A 13647-nucleotide genomic window follows, 5' to 3' on the forward strand; every position below is an offset into this window, starting at 1 on the left:
ACTAGTTGGTAGCAGTGCTTAAAAGGATCTGGGGTTATAGTGGGGCACAAATTGAATATGAGTCAGCAATGTGGTGGAGTGGTGAAAAAGGCTAATATCATTCTGGGGTGTAATAAGAGGAGTGTTGTATGTAAGACTCAGGAGGTAATTGTCCTGTTCTACTTGGCATTCATGAGACCTCAGCGGGAGTACTGTGTCCAATTCTGGACACTGCACTTTAGGAAGGATGTGGACAAACTGGAGAGAATCTAGAGAAGAGCAACAAAAATGAGAAATGGTTTAGAAAATCTGATCTATGAGGAAAAGTTAAAAAAAAAAAAAAAAAAACCTGAGGATGTTTGTGTGGGGAAAAGAAGACTCAGGGGGGACCTGATAACAGTTTTCAAATGCATTAAAGGCTGTTGTAAAGAGGACAGGGATCAGTTGGTCTCCTTGTCCACTGAAGATGGGACAAGAAGTAATGGGCTTACTCCGCAGCAAGTGAGACTTCTTAGATATTAGCAAAAACTTTCTAACTGTAAGGGTAATTATTTTCTGGAATAGTCTTCTAGGGGTGATCGTGGAATATCCGTCATTAGAGGTGATTAAGAACAGATTGGACAAACATCTGTCAGGGATGATTTAGGTTTACTTGGCCCTGCCTCAGTGCAGGGGTTGGAATTTGATGACCTCTCGAGGTCCTTTCCGGGCCTATATTTTTATTATTCTGTGTCTATAAACTCTGTAGTTACTGACATAGAACAGAGCCTAACCCAGAAGTTGATGACAATATCTCATAGCTATTGGATCAGTGGTAACTTGTCTAACTCAAACCTCTAAGTCAGTGATACTCAGACTGAGGCTCACGAGAGACAGCGGCTCTTTAATGTGTCTCTTACAGCTCTTTGTAGCACCTGATATTAAAACACTGTGTCATTTAATTGTTAACCAGTCAGAATGCCGTTACTATGTTATTAACCAATTGTAGTGGATAAAATAATAATACTTGGTCAGTCCTTTTGCTGAGAGAATTTTATTTATATATATATATAATATTAAATGAAACCATGAATTTACACTTTTGTGGCTCTTTTGGGTAATACTGATCACAAATTTGGCTCCTGAACCACTGAGGTCTAAGCGTCACTGCTCTACGTGATGCTTTTGGGGTCCCTGCAGACTGAACCTTGATGATAGGAAGGTGTGAAGAGAGACGAGGTTGGTGGACAGTGCCATGTCCTCATCAAGATGGAGTGGCCATCTGTGATTAACTTCTGGTCAAACCTTTTAGCAAGACAGCAGTTGATAGGTGTAGACCGAGAGAAGCAGAATGTAGGCCTTCACAATATGATAGGAAGACTTCATACTTATATAGAGCTTGCACTCAAAGATCTAAAAGTGCTTTCCAAAGTTGGGTCAGCAGAGTTACTGCATTTTACAGATGGGGAAATGGAGGCAAAAAGATTAAATAAAATTTCCAATGTCACACTTTGAGACAATGGCAGAGGCAGGAATAGAACATGGATTGGTTTTAATCACAAGACAACGTTGTCTCTGTAATGGCCTGAACACATTTGGGATTGATACCTGGACAAAAGCAATACTAAACAAGTCTTTTTTTAAACAATGGGCTGTGAATAGCTAAGATGGGTGCCTTGATGACTTAACAGGCAGATGCCATAAGACTGTATGGAAGTGATTAATCTATTTTGGACTGCTTGCAAGCAAATGAGTGCTGTAGTGAGTAAAGTATTAGGGATACAGTTTCATTAGACTCTAGGAATTAAGACTAGCACAATATTTCTTCATACATTAGAAAAAATAAATACTAGTCAAGAGGTCCTGTTATCATGTGTATGGCCCTGTAAAGTGATGAACCACGCTTTGCACTCCCACATTGCCAGGTGTGGTACTGCAGATACGCCTTGCCGTACTTCATCCCAACTGGTTGTCAGCAAGTGTTGCTGTTCAGATGTGGGCAATGAGAGATCAAATACATTAATTAACATAAGTATGTCTCCATTTAATGAAGCCCCATGAAAGGAGCATATGGAAAACAGATTAAAGGCCCTTACCTCAGAACTCCCCAAAGCAGCAGGGAGCCTCCTTGATTATATGCAAGTAGTTCTTATTGTGGCTCCTAATGGGGTAGTACATTCCTTGCCAGGCCCCATCACAGTCATCAATGTATTTATCTGCACAACACCTCTCTGAGGTAGAACAATGCTTTTATAACTGGGAACTGAGACACAAAGGCTAAGGACTTGCCAAAGATCACCTAGGGAGTCTGTGGTAGAAGAGGGAATGGAACCCAGCTCTCCCAACTCAAAGGCTTATTATTTCTCTGATCACTGGCCCACTCTTCCCTATAAATTAGTCCAAAGGAACATTCACAGGACTTTACTCTGAGACTTTTACTGCTCCCTTTGGAAATATTCTGTCATCCCTTTCATAATCTGAGATGGCCTCATCCAGTGAGCATTTCAGTTGCTCATTAATAGTGGCACACAAAGGCTACTAGTTGCCCAGGCTCATAGTTATTATCCATTAAGAAAAACAGGAACAATTCTGAGTTTGGTATCATTAAAAGAAGGAATTTCCTTTCCTTTCTGAGTCTGTGTAAATTTTTAAATGCTACCTGAAGGAGCAGAATCCTTTGTGCTTGGTGAATGAGATGCATCTGCCTTGGCCTGATTTTTAATTCTCAGTCTCCAGCCTTCTGGTGAGGGAACAAAGGTGTATAATCAAGTACCTAGTATACTCTTTTGCATTCTCCCCTGCTCTCAGAATGTGGAGATGTTAAACTTTTGATAGAATAGTGCAATTTTATATTTCAGTCAGCTACTTAAAAGGTTCATTGTTTTTTAATTAAACTGCATGGGGAAAAAGAGGAGATATTAAAAGGTGCAGTACCATAAAGGGGATAGGTTTTCACTGTTCCTACGTGAGCAGAGACACCCCAATAAAGCAAGATGGAGTGCAGCAACAAGTCCTGTGCCTCCCCCCCTCCATTGTGGTGACTGTGACTGTAACTGGAGTTAATTTGTGTGGCTTCTCAAATGGAAGACTTCATGTTTTATAGTCCTTATTCTTCCAATCTCCCCTTTCCTATGGTTGAGTGCAGCCTGCACAAGTTGATGTGATGATGAGATGAACCTGTTTAGAGGAGTAAGGCTGGCCCACCTTGTGATTCCCACTCATCATGCTGCCTGTAAAATGACTCCCTGTGGTCAGAGCACCTTTCTGTCTTCTTTCTCTTCCTTTTTCTGGAAAACTCAGCTCTTATCTCTTGGGATGGTGACTTTCTTGGCATGTAATCAGTGATTGTTCTCTTCTTGTGTAGATGTTTCACAGCCTTTTTCTTCACCAATGTAAAGTCCATTGTCCATTTAGTTGTTCTGTGTCCAGTTTTCTCCATGCACCCCCAACTACCAAATTCCTCAGGTCAGTGGGGCTGTAGTGACACCTGCTGCACAGTGCTGGGAGTGACTAACACCGGCACGTTTTCCGCAGTGCTGTCTGCCTGTACCCAGGGCTCCAGTTTATCTGCTGCATTCTGCGAGTGATTGAAGCTTGGAGTAAAAATAGTGTGAGAATGTTTCTTTGGAATAACTTACAAGTTCTTTTTTTTTTAAATCAGAAATATTGCAAAGTTGGACTAACAAAGACTCTTATTTGAAAAAAGGGCCTGGAGATGAGTTTGGTCCCGAATCTGACTCTGTTCATAAGTTTAGTACATGTCAACTTTCTATGCTCTGTTATCAGGCACCTCTCCATTATTTCTTGGTCCACATTTGTAGGGTATTACAGTGCACACCTTAACAGAAGTAACACCACCCACCATGAACATTCCTATCAGCTGTTCTCACCCACTCTGGCAGATGAAATCCTCTTTAGGGGGAAGGTGGAGCTCCTTTCACTGTCTGTGTCAGCCACTTTTGGCTTCACTGTGGACTGAGTCCAGTCTGATGGTGTTCAGAGCAATGTAAGACACTGGAGGAAGGTTTTAATGGAAGCCATGACAGTTATCAGTGAGAGGCTGTGACAGAACAAAGAGGTAAAAGGAGAAAAAAGTATGGGACCTTTTGTTTGTCTTATTTGGTTTGTAAGTTCTTTGGGGAAGGGAAGGTCTCCTATTCTTGTTCTGTGTGTATGGTCCCTAGCACAATGAGACTCCAAGCGTTACCAGAATACAAACGTATAAGAATAATGGGCAGCTGGAGAGAAGAAAGCACCTTTGGACAACACAAAAAATCCAATCTATTTGTGGTATAGAAATAGCATAAATTGCCATAGTAACAAAACAGTGTTTACATTACCTCAGTGGTAGGTGCCTTAAAAGGACCTAAGAGAGATTCTTTCCGACTGATTCACAAGCCATAGGGTGATGTCTGTCAGCTCAATGTTATGTGCTATCTAAGTCAGCCTTACAAAGGCAGCAGCATGTTTTTAACTCTAAGGGACTGCAGGATGTCTTTCTCTGGGACAATAAATAGTTTTGGAGTTGAGCATTGTCACCTGCAATTAAATGCCCAGGAGGGAAGGCATTAGCTGAAAATCATCATAGACTGGCTTCCAAACTGTCCACTCTTGAGATGAACTTTAAAATAGAGCAGAGGCAACATGGAGTTCAAAGGGAAATAGGCTCGAGGAGGAAGGGAATGGATGGGAGAGGCTGCTGTGTAAGTCTGCAACACTCAATAATGGCCTCTCCAAACTTCTTAGCCTCTCAGGCTCCTCCAGCCACAGGCTGAATGTTGGATCTTTCCTATAACTACTACTGTGTGGCAGGAGCAGGTCACTGACTGGCTTCCTAGCTGTGTATATAAGAACAATGGGCTCAAGTTACCAAAAATCAAAAAGCCAACTACCACCAAAAAAAAAAAAAAATCCCACAAACTGGAGAAAGCACCTGCTTTTATGGAATTAAAATAAAACCTGGAATGGGAAAGGAAAAGCATGAAAGAATTAGTGACAAGATATCATGTACAGCTGTGGTGATGATGATTTTATTGGTATTGTGGGAGAGAGGGGGAAGCTGGGACGCGGCAAAAACACAATTTGTCCTAGAATTGAATTTCTCTGATAAGGAATTTCAGAACCGCTGCCTCATTCATTCAGTGGCCAAATAATCATATGCGCTTTAATAATCTTTATTTTACAGGAGTAGGTTGCCAGGGTAACAGAGCATAAGCAGGAGAACAGCACCTTGCAGATCACAAAGGCAAATCTACAGAAAGAAATCTCACTGAGTTTCTCTCTCTCTGTCTCCCCTCTTTGCGGTGTAATGACAACTCTTATTTTTCATGCATTGGTTTAATAATCTTATTGAAATATCCTTTCCCTGTTTTTATTATTCTTGTCTGCCTGAGCACAGACAATGGCAGAAACTTGGAATTCTCAAGCCCACTGGGCTAAGCAAACTAACAGTTGTAATATGGTTAGCATTTTTATGTAATTACTTTTTATTGCTGTTTTACTCCCGTTTCTGTTCCTCCCCAGCTAGTTGCAGCTTCCTTTTCTCTCTGACCCAATCAGGGAATAGTAAGGGTTGAGGGAGAGGTTAGTAATTGATTGCATTAATCGGAAATTATTAGCTGAGCATGTTTTCAGGGGTGGGGAATGGGTCACAGAAGCAGATCTTTTAAGAAGGGGCAAATTGAATTATGGCCAATGAAATAATGAAGCCTCCAGGCCGTAAGTTGTAGAAAGGACAATCTCTTTCACGTATACTCTAGCATTATTCATAATGGGTTCTGCTCTCTGGCTGAAAAGCAATGTGTGGCCTTACTGACATCCAGCAGACTTAGACAGCTCGATTAGTTGGTCTGGGAAATTGGTTGATGAGAAATTTATTAAAAATGAAAATTCCTGAAGCTCTTTAGTGATATCTGTAACTCTGGCAGTGGTGCATTACTACCAATCCTTTGCCTGGATGGAGTTTATGACAGGTCTATGGCTTATAAATATTTTCCCTGTCATTCTCTTTGCCAAAGGCCATAGCCTCAGAAAGAGAGTGTGGGAAAAGCAGTAATCTTAGACTGCAGAACTGGCAAAAAAAGGAAACCCTTGTGAAATTAAATACAAAAATCGCATTCAAATGATGGTAAAGGTCTGACTGAAACCCACAAGTGCCAAGAAATAAGAACTAAGACTGTCACTTACATTCAGCTGTCGGTTATGTGCTGTTCAGACAGTCCTTAGTCAGGCACTGAGGAACAGTGGACAAACTGAATTTGTCTTTGGTATACTGACATGCCAAGCCTCAGGAAGAAAAATTTTAAGGACAAAGTTGCAACCTTACTATGAATTTTGTGGCTTTTGTGGGTGGAAATCAGGCTGTTAATGTAGTTTTAATAAAGATTTTTGTATATTTCCCTTTTTTTCAAGCTGGTACATATTTTCAATGCAAGGAAGATCCCAGGTTCACAGTGGGTCCATGGATACTGGCACAAAGTACAGTAATATTTAGCACTAAATACCCCATGGTAAGTATATAAAAATATATATATAATATTGTTACTGTTTCTCACTAGGTAACAATATTAGCCAGCCTTTATATACTTACCATGGGGTATTTCCTACTAAATATTACTGTGCTTTTGTGCCAGTATCCGTGGCATTGCTATAGTGTTAAGAGCATGCTGCTTTTCTGCAGGGGTGTATTAGTAAAATGCTTGGGAGCAGAAGCTGTTGGGGTACAGGGACAGTCACACACCACAGGTGGCAAAAATAATTCCTTGTAACACTACAGGCAGGATGATGTTGAACTTAGATAACTGACACCCATATTCTGTTCATTCAGTGTATTTTCTGTGCCTCATTGTTAGCAGAATAGGAGTTAGAAGTCTGAACAGTGCTGTGAAAGGCGAAGGGTGCTCTTGTGAAAAAGGTTTAAATACACTGTTGATAAGCCAGAAAAGGCTTAATCATTTAGTAAACCATTTTTATTCATTAGAAAAAGAACATTTGCACAGATATCTTAACTAAGTCTTAGGCCAGTGCCATTTGAAATAGGCAAAAAAAGGCACTTAAAAACGCTTGACAGATTATTATGCACTTCAGAGACTCAATATGATACTGCCTTTGTTGGAAAAAATGATATGAAAACAAAATTCTATGAGAGATAAGTAGGTGACAGATTTTAACTTCAGGGCCATTATAAAACTTGTTTTCTTCAAAATATTAAGAGGAATTAGATGAATTAAAGGAGTACTCTTTTTACAAAATTCTATATTTCCCAACTGAGAACGTCCGTAGTCTAGAGATTCGTTTTTTGTGTTTTTTTTTTTTTAAATCTTTAGCAATCAATAGAAATTGCTGGCTGTAACCATGTCTGTCTGCAGCAAAGGACTGAACCCACCTCTGTAATTGTATGTCAGAAAATGATGTGCAAGTTGTCAGTTCGGCTGCAAAATCTCAGCTCATTCTTTCTTCCCACCAAACCAGGATTTACTGTATACTGGAGATGAAGTCAGTGCCTTTATACTGCAGTGCTTATGTATGCTGTTATAATATGACTCAGGATATGTCTACACTACGAAATTAGGTCGAATTTATAGAAGTCGGTTTTTTAGAAATCGGTTTTATATATTCGAGTGTGTGTGTCCCCACAGAAAATGCTCTAAGTGCATTAAGTGCATTAACTCGGCGGAGCGCTTCCACAGTACCGAGGCAAGCGTCGACTTCCGGAGCGTTGCACTGTGGGTAGCTATCCCACAGTTCCTGCAGTCTCCGCTGCCCATTGGAATTCTGGGTTGAGATCCCAATGCCTGATGGGGCTAAAACATTGTCGCGGGTGGTTCTGGGTACATATCGTCAGCCCCCCGTTCCCTCCCTCCCCCCCCCCCGTGAAAGCAAGGGCAGACAATCATTTCGCGCCTTTTTTCCTGAGTTACCTGTGCAGACGCCATACCACGGCAAGCATGGAGCCCGCTCAGCTCACTTTGGCAATTAGGAGCACATTAACCACCACACGCATTATCCAGCAGTATATGCAGCACCAGAACATGGCAACGCGATACCGGGCGAGGAGGCGACGTCAGCGCGGTCCCGTGAGTGATCAGGACATGGACACAGATTTCTCTGAAAGCATGGGCCCTGACAATGCATGCATCATGGTGCTAATGGGGCAGGTTCATGCTGTGGAACGCCGATTCTGGGCTCGGGAAACAAGCACAGACTGGTGGGACCGCATAGTGTTGCAGGTCTGGGACGATTCCCAGTGGCTGCGAAACTTTCGCATGCGTAGGGGCACTTTCATGGAACTTTGTGACTTGCTTTCCCCTGCCCTGAAGCGCATGAATACCAAGATGAGAGCAGCCCTCACAGTTGAGAAGTGAGTGGCGATAGCCCTGTGGAAGCTTGCAACGCCAGACAGCTACCGGTCAGTTGGGAATCAATTTGGAGTGGGCAAATCTACTGTGGGGGCTGCTGTGATGCAAGTAGCCCACGCAATCAAAGATCTGCTGATATCAAGGGTAGTGACCCTGGGAAATGTGCAGGTCATAGTGGATGGCTTTGCTGCAATGGGATTCCCTAACTGTGGTGGGGCTATAGACGGAACCCATATCCCTATCTTGGCACCGGAGCACCAAGCCGCCGAGTACATAAACCGCAAGGGGTACTTTTCGATAGTGCTGCAAGCTCTGGTGGATCACAAGGGACGTTTCACCAACATCAACGTGGGATGGCCGGGAAAGGTGCATGATGCTCGCATCTTCAGGAACTCTGGTCTGTTTCAAAAGCTGCAGGAAGGGACTTTATTCCCAGACCAGAAAATAACTGTTGGGGATGTTGAAATGCCTATATGTATCCTTGGGGACCCAGCCTACCCCTTAATGCCATGGCTCATGAAGCCGTACACAGGCAGCCTGGACAGTAGTCAGGAGCTGTTCAACTACAGGCTGAGCAAGTGCAGAATGGTGGTAGAATGTGCATTTGGACGTTTAAAGGCGCGCTGGCGCAGTTTACTGACTCGCTTAGACCTCAGCGAAACCAATATTCCCACTGTTATTACTGCTTGCTGTGTGCTCCACAATATCTGTGAGAGTAAGGGGGAGACGTTTATGGCGGGGTGGGAGGTTGAGGCAAATCGCCTAGCTGCTGGTTACGCGCAGCCAGACACCAGGGCGGTTAGAAGAGCACAGGAGGGCGCGGTACGCATCAGAGAAGCTTTGAAAACCAGTTTCATGACTGGCCAGGCTACGGTGTGAAAGTTCTGTTTGTTTCTCCTTGATGAAACCCCCTGCCCCTTGGTTCACTCTACTTCCCTGTAAGCTAACCACCCTCCCCTCCTCCCTTTAATCATTGCTTGCAGAGGCAATAAAGTCATTGCTGCTTCACAGTCATGCATTCGTTATTCATTCATCACACAAACAGGGAGATGACTACCAAGGTATCCCAGGAGGGGTGGTGGAGGAGGGAAGGAAAATGCCACACAGCACTTTAAGCACAGCACTTTAAAAGTTTACAACTTTAAAATTTATTGAATGACAGCCTTCTTTTTTTGGGGCAATCCTCTGTGGTGGAGTGGCTGGTTGGCCGGAGGCCCCCCCACCGCGTTCTTGGGCGTCTGGGTGTGGAGACTATGGAACTTGGGGAGGAGGGCGGTTGGTTACAGAGGGGCAGCAGTGGCAGTCTGTGCTCCAGCTGCCTTTGCTGCAGCTCAACCATACACTGGAGCATACTGGTTTGGTCCTGCAGCAGCCTCAGCATTGAATCCTGCCTCCTCTCATCACGCTGCCGCCACATTTGAGCTTCAGCCCTGTCTTCAGCCCGCCACTTACTCTCTTCAGCCCTCCACCTTTCCTCCCGGTCATTTTGTGCTTTCCTGCACTCTGACATTATTTGCCTCTACGCATTCGTCTGTGCTCTGTCAGTGTGGGAGGACAGCATGAGCTCGGAGAACATTTCATCGCGAGTGCGTTTTTTTTCTTTCTAAGCTTCACTAGCCTCTGGGAAGGAGAAGATCCTGTGATCATTGAAACACATGCAGCTGGTGGAGGAAAAAAAAAGGGACAGCGGTATTTAAAAAGACACATTTTATAAAACAGTCGCTACACTCTTTCAGGGTAAACCTTGCTGTTAACATTACATACATAGCACATGTGCTTTCGTTACAAGGTCGCATTTTGCCTCCTCCCACCGCGTGAACGGATTTTGGTTGAATGCCAGCAAACATACACTGCAATGCTTTGTTCTACAGTGATTCCCGAATACGTGTTACTGGCCTGGAGTGGTAAAGTGTCCTACCATGAAGGACGAAATAAGGCTGCCCTCCCCAGAAACCTTTTGCAAAGGCTTTAGGACTACATCTAGGAGAACCGCAAATGCCAGGGCAAAGTAATCCTTTCACATGCTTGCTTTTAAACCATGTATAGCATTTTAAAAGGTACACTCACCAGAGGTCCCTTCTCCGCCTGCTGAGTCCAGGAGGCAGCCTTGGGTGGGTTCGGGGGGTACTGGCTCCAGGTCTAGGGTGAGAAACAGTTCCTGGCTGTCGGGAAAACCGGTTTCTCCGCTTCCTTGCTGTGAGCTATCTACAACCTCATCATCATCATCATCTTCTTCGTCCCCAAAACCTACTTCCGTATTGCCTCCATCTCCATTGAAGGAGTCAAACAACACGGCTGGGGTAGTGGTGGCTGAATCCCCTAAAATGGCATGCAGCTCATCATAGAAGCGGCATGTTTGGGGCTCTGACCCAGAGCGGCCGTTCGCCTCTCTGGTTTTCTGGTAGGCTTGCCTCAGCTCCTTCAGTTTCACGCGGCACTGCTTCGGGTCCCTGTTATGGCCTCTGTCCTTCATGCCCTGGGAGATTTTCAGAAAGGTTTTGGCATTTCGAAAACTGGAACGGAGTTCTGATAGCACGGATTCCTCTCCCCAAACAGCGATCAGATCCCGTACCTCCCGTTCGGTCCATGCTGGAGCTCTTTTGCGATTCTGGGACTCCATCGTGGTCACCTGTGCTGATGAGCTCTGCATGGTCACCTGCAGCTTGCCACGCTGGCCAAACAGGAAATGAGATTCAAAAGTTCGCGGTTCTTTTCCTGTCTACCTGGCCAGTGCATCTGAGTTGAGAGTGCTGTCCAGAGCGGTCAGAATGGAGCACTCTGGGATAGCTCCCGGAGGCCAATACCATCGAATTGTGTCCACAGTACCCCAAATTCGAGCCGGCAACGTCGATTTAAGCGCTAATCCACTTGTCAGGGGTGGAGTAAGGAAATCGATTTTAAGAGCCCTTTAAGTCGAAATAAAGGGCTTCACTGTGTGGACGGGTGCAGGTTTAAATCGATTTAACGCTGCTAAATTCGACCTAAAGTCCTAGTGTAGACCAGGGCTCAGTAACCACTTGAGATAAGGATTTGTCTAGTTTTCCACTGATTTTAAGAATCATAAAAACCTATTTGGATTATAACCTCTCCATGGTCGGGACTGTCTTTTTGTGTGTTTTGTACAGCATGTAGCCTAATGGGATCTTGATCCTGATCAAGGCGAGTGACAGGGTATCTAGACCTTGTCCCTGGGCTGGCAGGGAACAGCTGACTGTCATTACTGCAGAGACACTCACAGGGACAGAGGCAGTTGTCGAGAAGGGAAGGCCCTCCTCTTCCTCCCACTCTATATAAGAGCCCTCAGTGCTGGAAGGGGAAGGAGGGGAATTCTCTGTGTGTGGAAATGACTGAGGAAAGAGCCACACCTGCTAGTGTCCTCAGCTCCGAGACAGACTGAGACTGGGTGACATTTCCTTTGCTGGACTAATAGAAGCCACCCAGCCTTTGGAATCCTCAGATGGGTGGGAGAACAGAATCTCTGGTGGTTCTGGGGGCTTGCTGCAGGTGTGCTGCCATGCTTTATTTTGAGCAAAGATTGGGAAACGTTTGTCATGGAAAACAGGTGTGATACCAGAGACTGGAAAAAGGCAAATATAGTGCCCATCTATAAAAAGGGAAATAAGGACCACTCAGGAGTTACAGACCAGTCAGCTTAACTTATGTACCCAGAAAAATAATGAAGCAATCAATTTGTAAAAACCTAGAAGATAATAAGGTGATAAGTAACAGTCAGCATGGATTTGTCAAGAACAAATCATGTCAAACCAACCTAATAGCTTTCTTTGACAGGGTAAAAAGTCTTGTGTATGGAGGGGAAGTGGTAGATGTGGTATATCTTGACTTTAGTAAGGCTTTTGATATTGTTATGCATGACCTTCTCATAAACAAACTAGGGAGATACAACCTAGATGGAGCTACTATAAGGTGGGTGCATAACTGGTTGGAAAATTGTTCCCAGAGAGTAATCATCAGTGGTTCACAGTAAAGCTTGAAGGACATATCGAGTGTGGTCCCACGGGGACCATTTCTGGGTCCGGTTCTGTTCAATATCTTCATCAATGATTTAGATAATGGCATAGAGAGTAAACTTATAAAGTTTGTGGACGATACTAAGCTGGGAGGGTTTGCTTGTGCTTTGGAGGATAGGATTAAAATTCAAAATGATCTGGGCAAACTGGAGAAGTGGCCTGAAGTAAATAGGATTAAATTCAGTAAGAACAAATAAAAAGTACTTCATTTAGGAAGGAACAATCTGTTGCACACATACAAAATGGGAAATGACTGCCTAAGAAGGAGTACTGCGGAAAGGGATCTGGGGGTCAGAGTGGATCACAAGCTAAATCTGAGTCAACAGTGTAATGCTGTTGCAAAAAAAAAAAGCTGTTTTCAAGTACATAAAAGGTTGTTACAAAGAGGAGGGAGAAAAATTGTTCTCGTTAATCTCCTAGGTTAGGACAAGAAGCAATGGGCTTAAATTTCAGCAAGGGCAGTTTAGGTTGGACATTAGGAAAAACTTCCTAACTGTCAGGGTGGTTAAGCCCTGGAATAGATTGCCCAGGGAGATTGTGGAATATCCGTCATTGGAGATTTTTAAGAGCAAGTTAGACAAACACCTGTCAGGGATTGTCTAGATAATACTTATGGGTCAGAGGTCTGGACTAGAGGACTTCTTGAGGTCCCTTCCAGCCCTGTGATTCTATATTTTGGCCACTGGAGGGCCCTGTTAGGGCAGCAAGACCCCCCCTTATCCCTGGGCTGACTCCTTCTACTGGTGAGTCAACTAGTGTTTGCCATCCCTGTGCAGAGCTGCTTGCCTCACTGCCTTTGAGCATTACCACTACAACAGTTAGTACTAATAATCCACAGAAGGAAGACTGTCTTCTTCTGTGTTGCCTAGGAGAAACTAGCTGATTATGTCAAGACTGTGGAGTAGAGAGTGAATTCAGGGACTCAGGTAATGAATTACTGGCTGCCAAATGCAGAGAAACATTCCTGCTTTGTGGCAGGCCTGGAAAAAATGCACTGAAGCTGAATTCTTAAGCAAATGCCCAGCAGGAAACCCTACTGGATGGAGATCGCATTTGCACGTTATTTTTACCTACACTTTTCTGTTTCTATAATAGAAAGTTTTAAAATGCTGAAAGCCCAAGAGCAGGCCCTTTTCCTTTTGTTTGCAGGAACAGTCTGAGGGTCTGGGTGACACAGAACAGTCTGTGCTCACTACTAGGCTGCTGGATTTCTTGTATACTCTCCCACCTAGGACTTTTTGTGAGTCATGAGAACATGGGAGGGCTTCACTCAGGGCTAATTTTCTTTATTTTATCTTCTTTAG

At 43.9% G+C, this 13647-nt stretch overlaps 1 protein-coding gene across 15 annotated transcripts in view; it reads left to right on the top strand.

Moving 5' to 3' along the window:
• The window catches only part of PMFBP1 (polyamine modulated factor 1 binding protein 1), a 360702-nt gene that overhangs the window by 95436 nt on the left and 251619 nt on the right, over positions 1-13647 (top strand). The window lies entirely within an intron of this gene.

This window comes from Caretta caretta, chromosome 12 (assembly GCF_965140235.1).
Source record: "Caretta caretta isolate rCarCar2 chromosome 12, rCarCar1.hap1, whole genome shotgun sequence".
Taxonomy (NCBI): Eukaryota; Metazoa; Chordata; order Testudines; family Cheloniidae; genus Caretta; species Caretta caretta.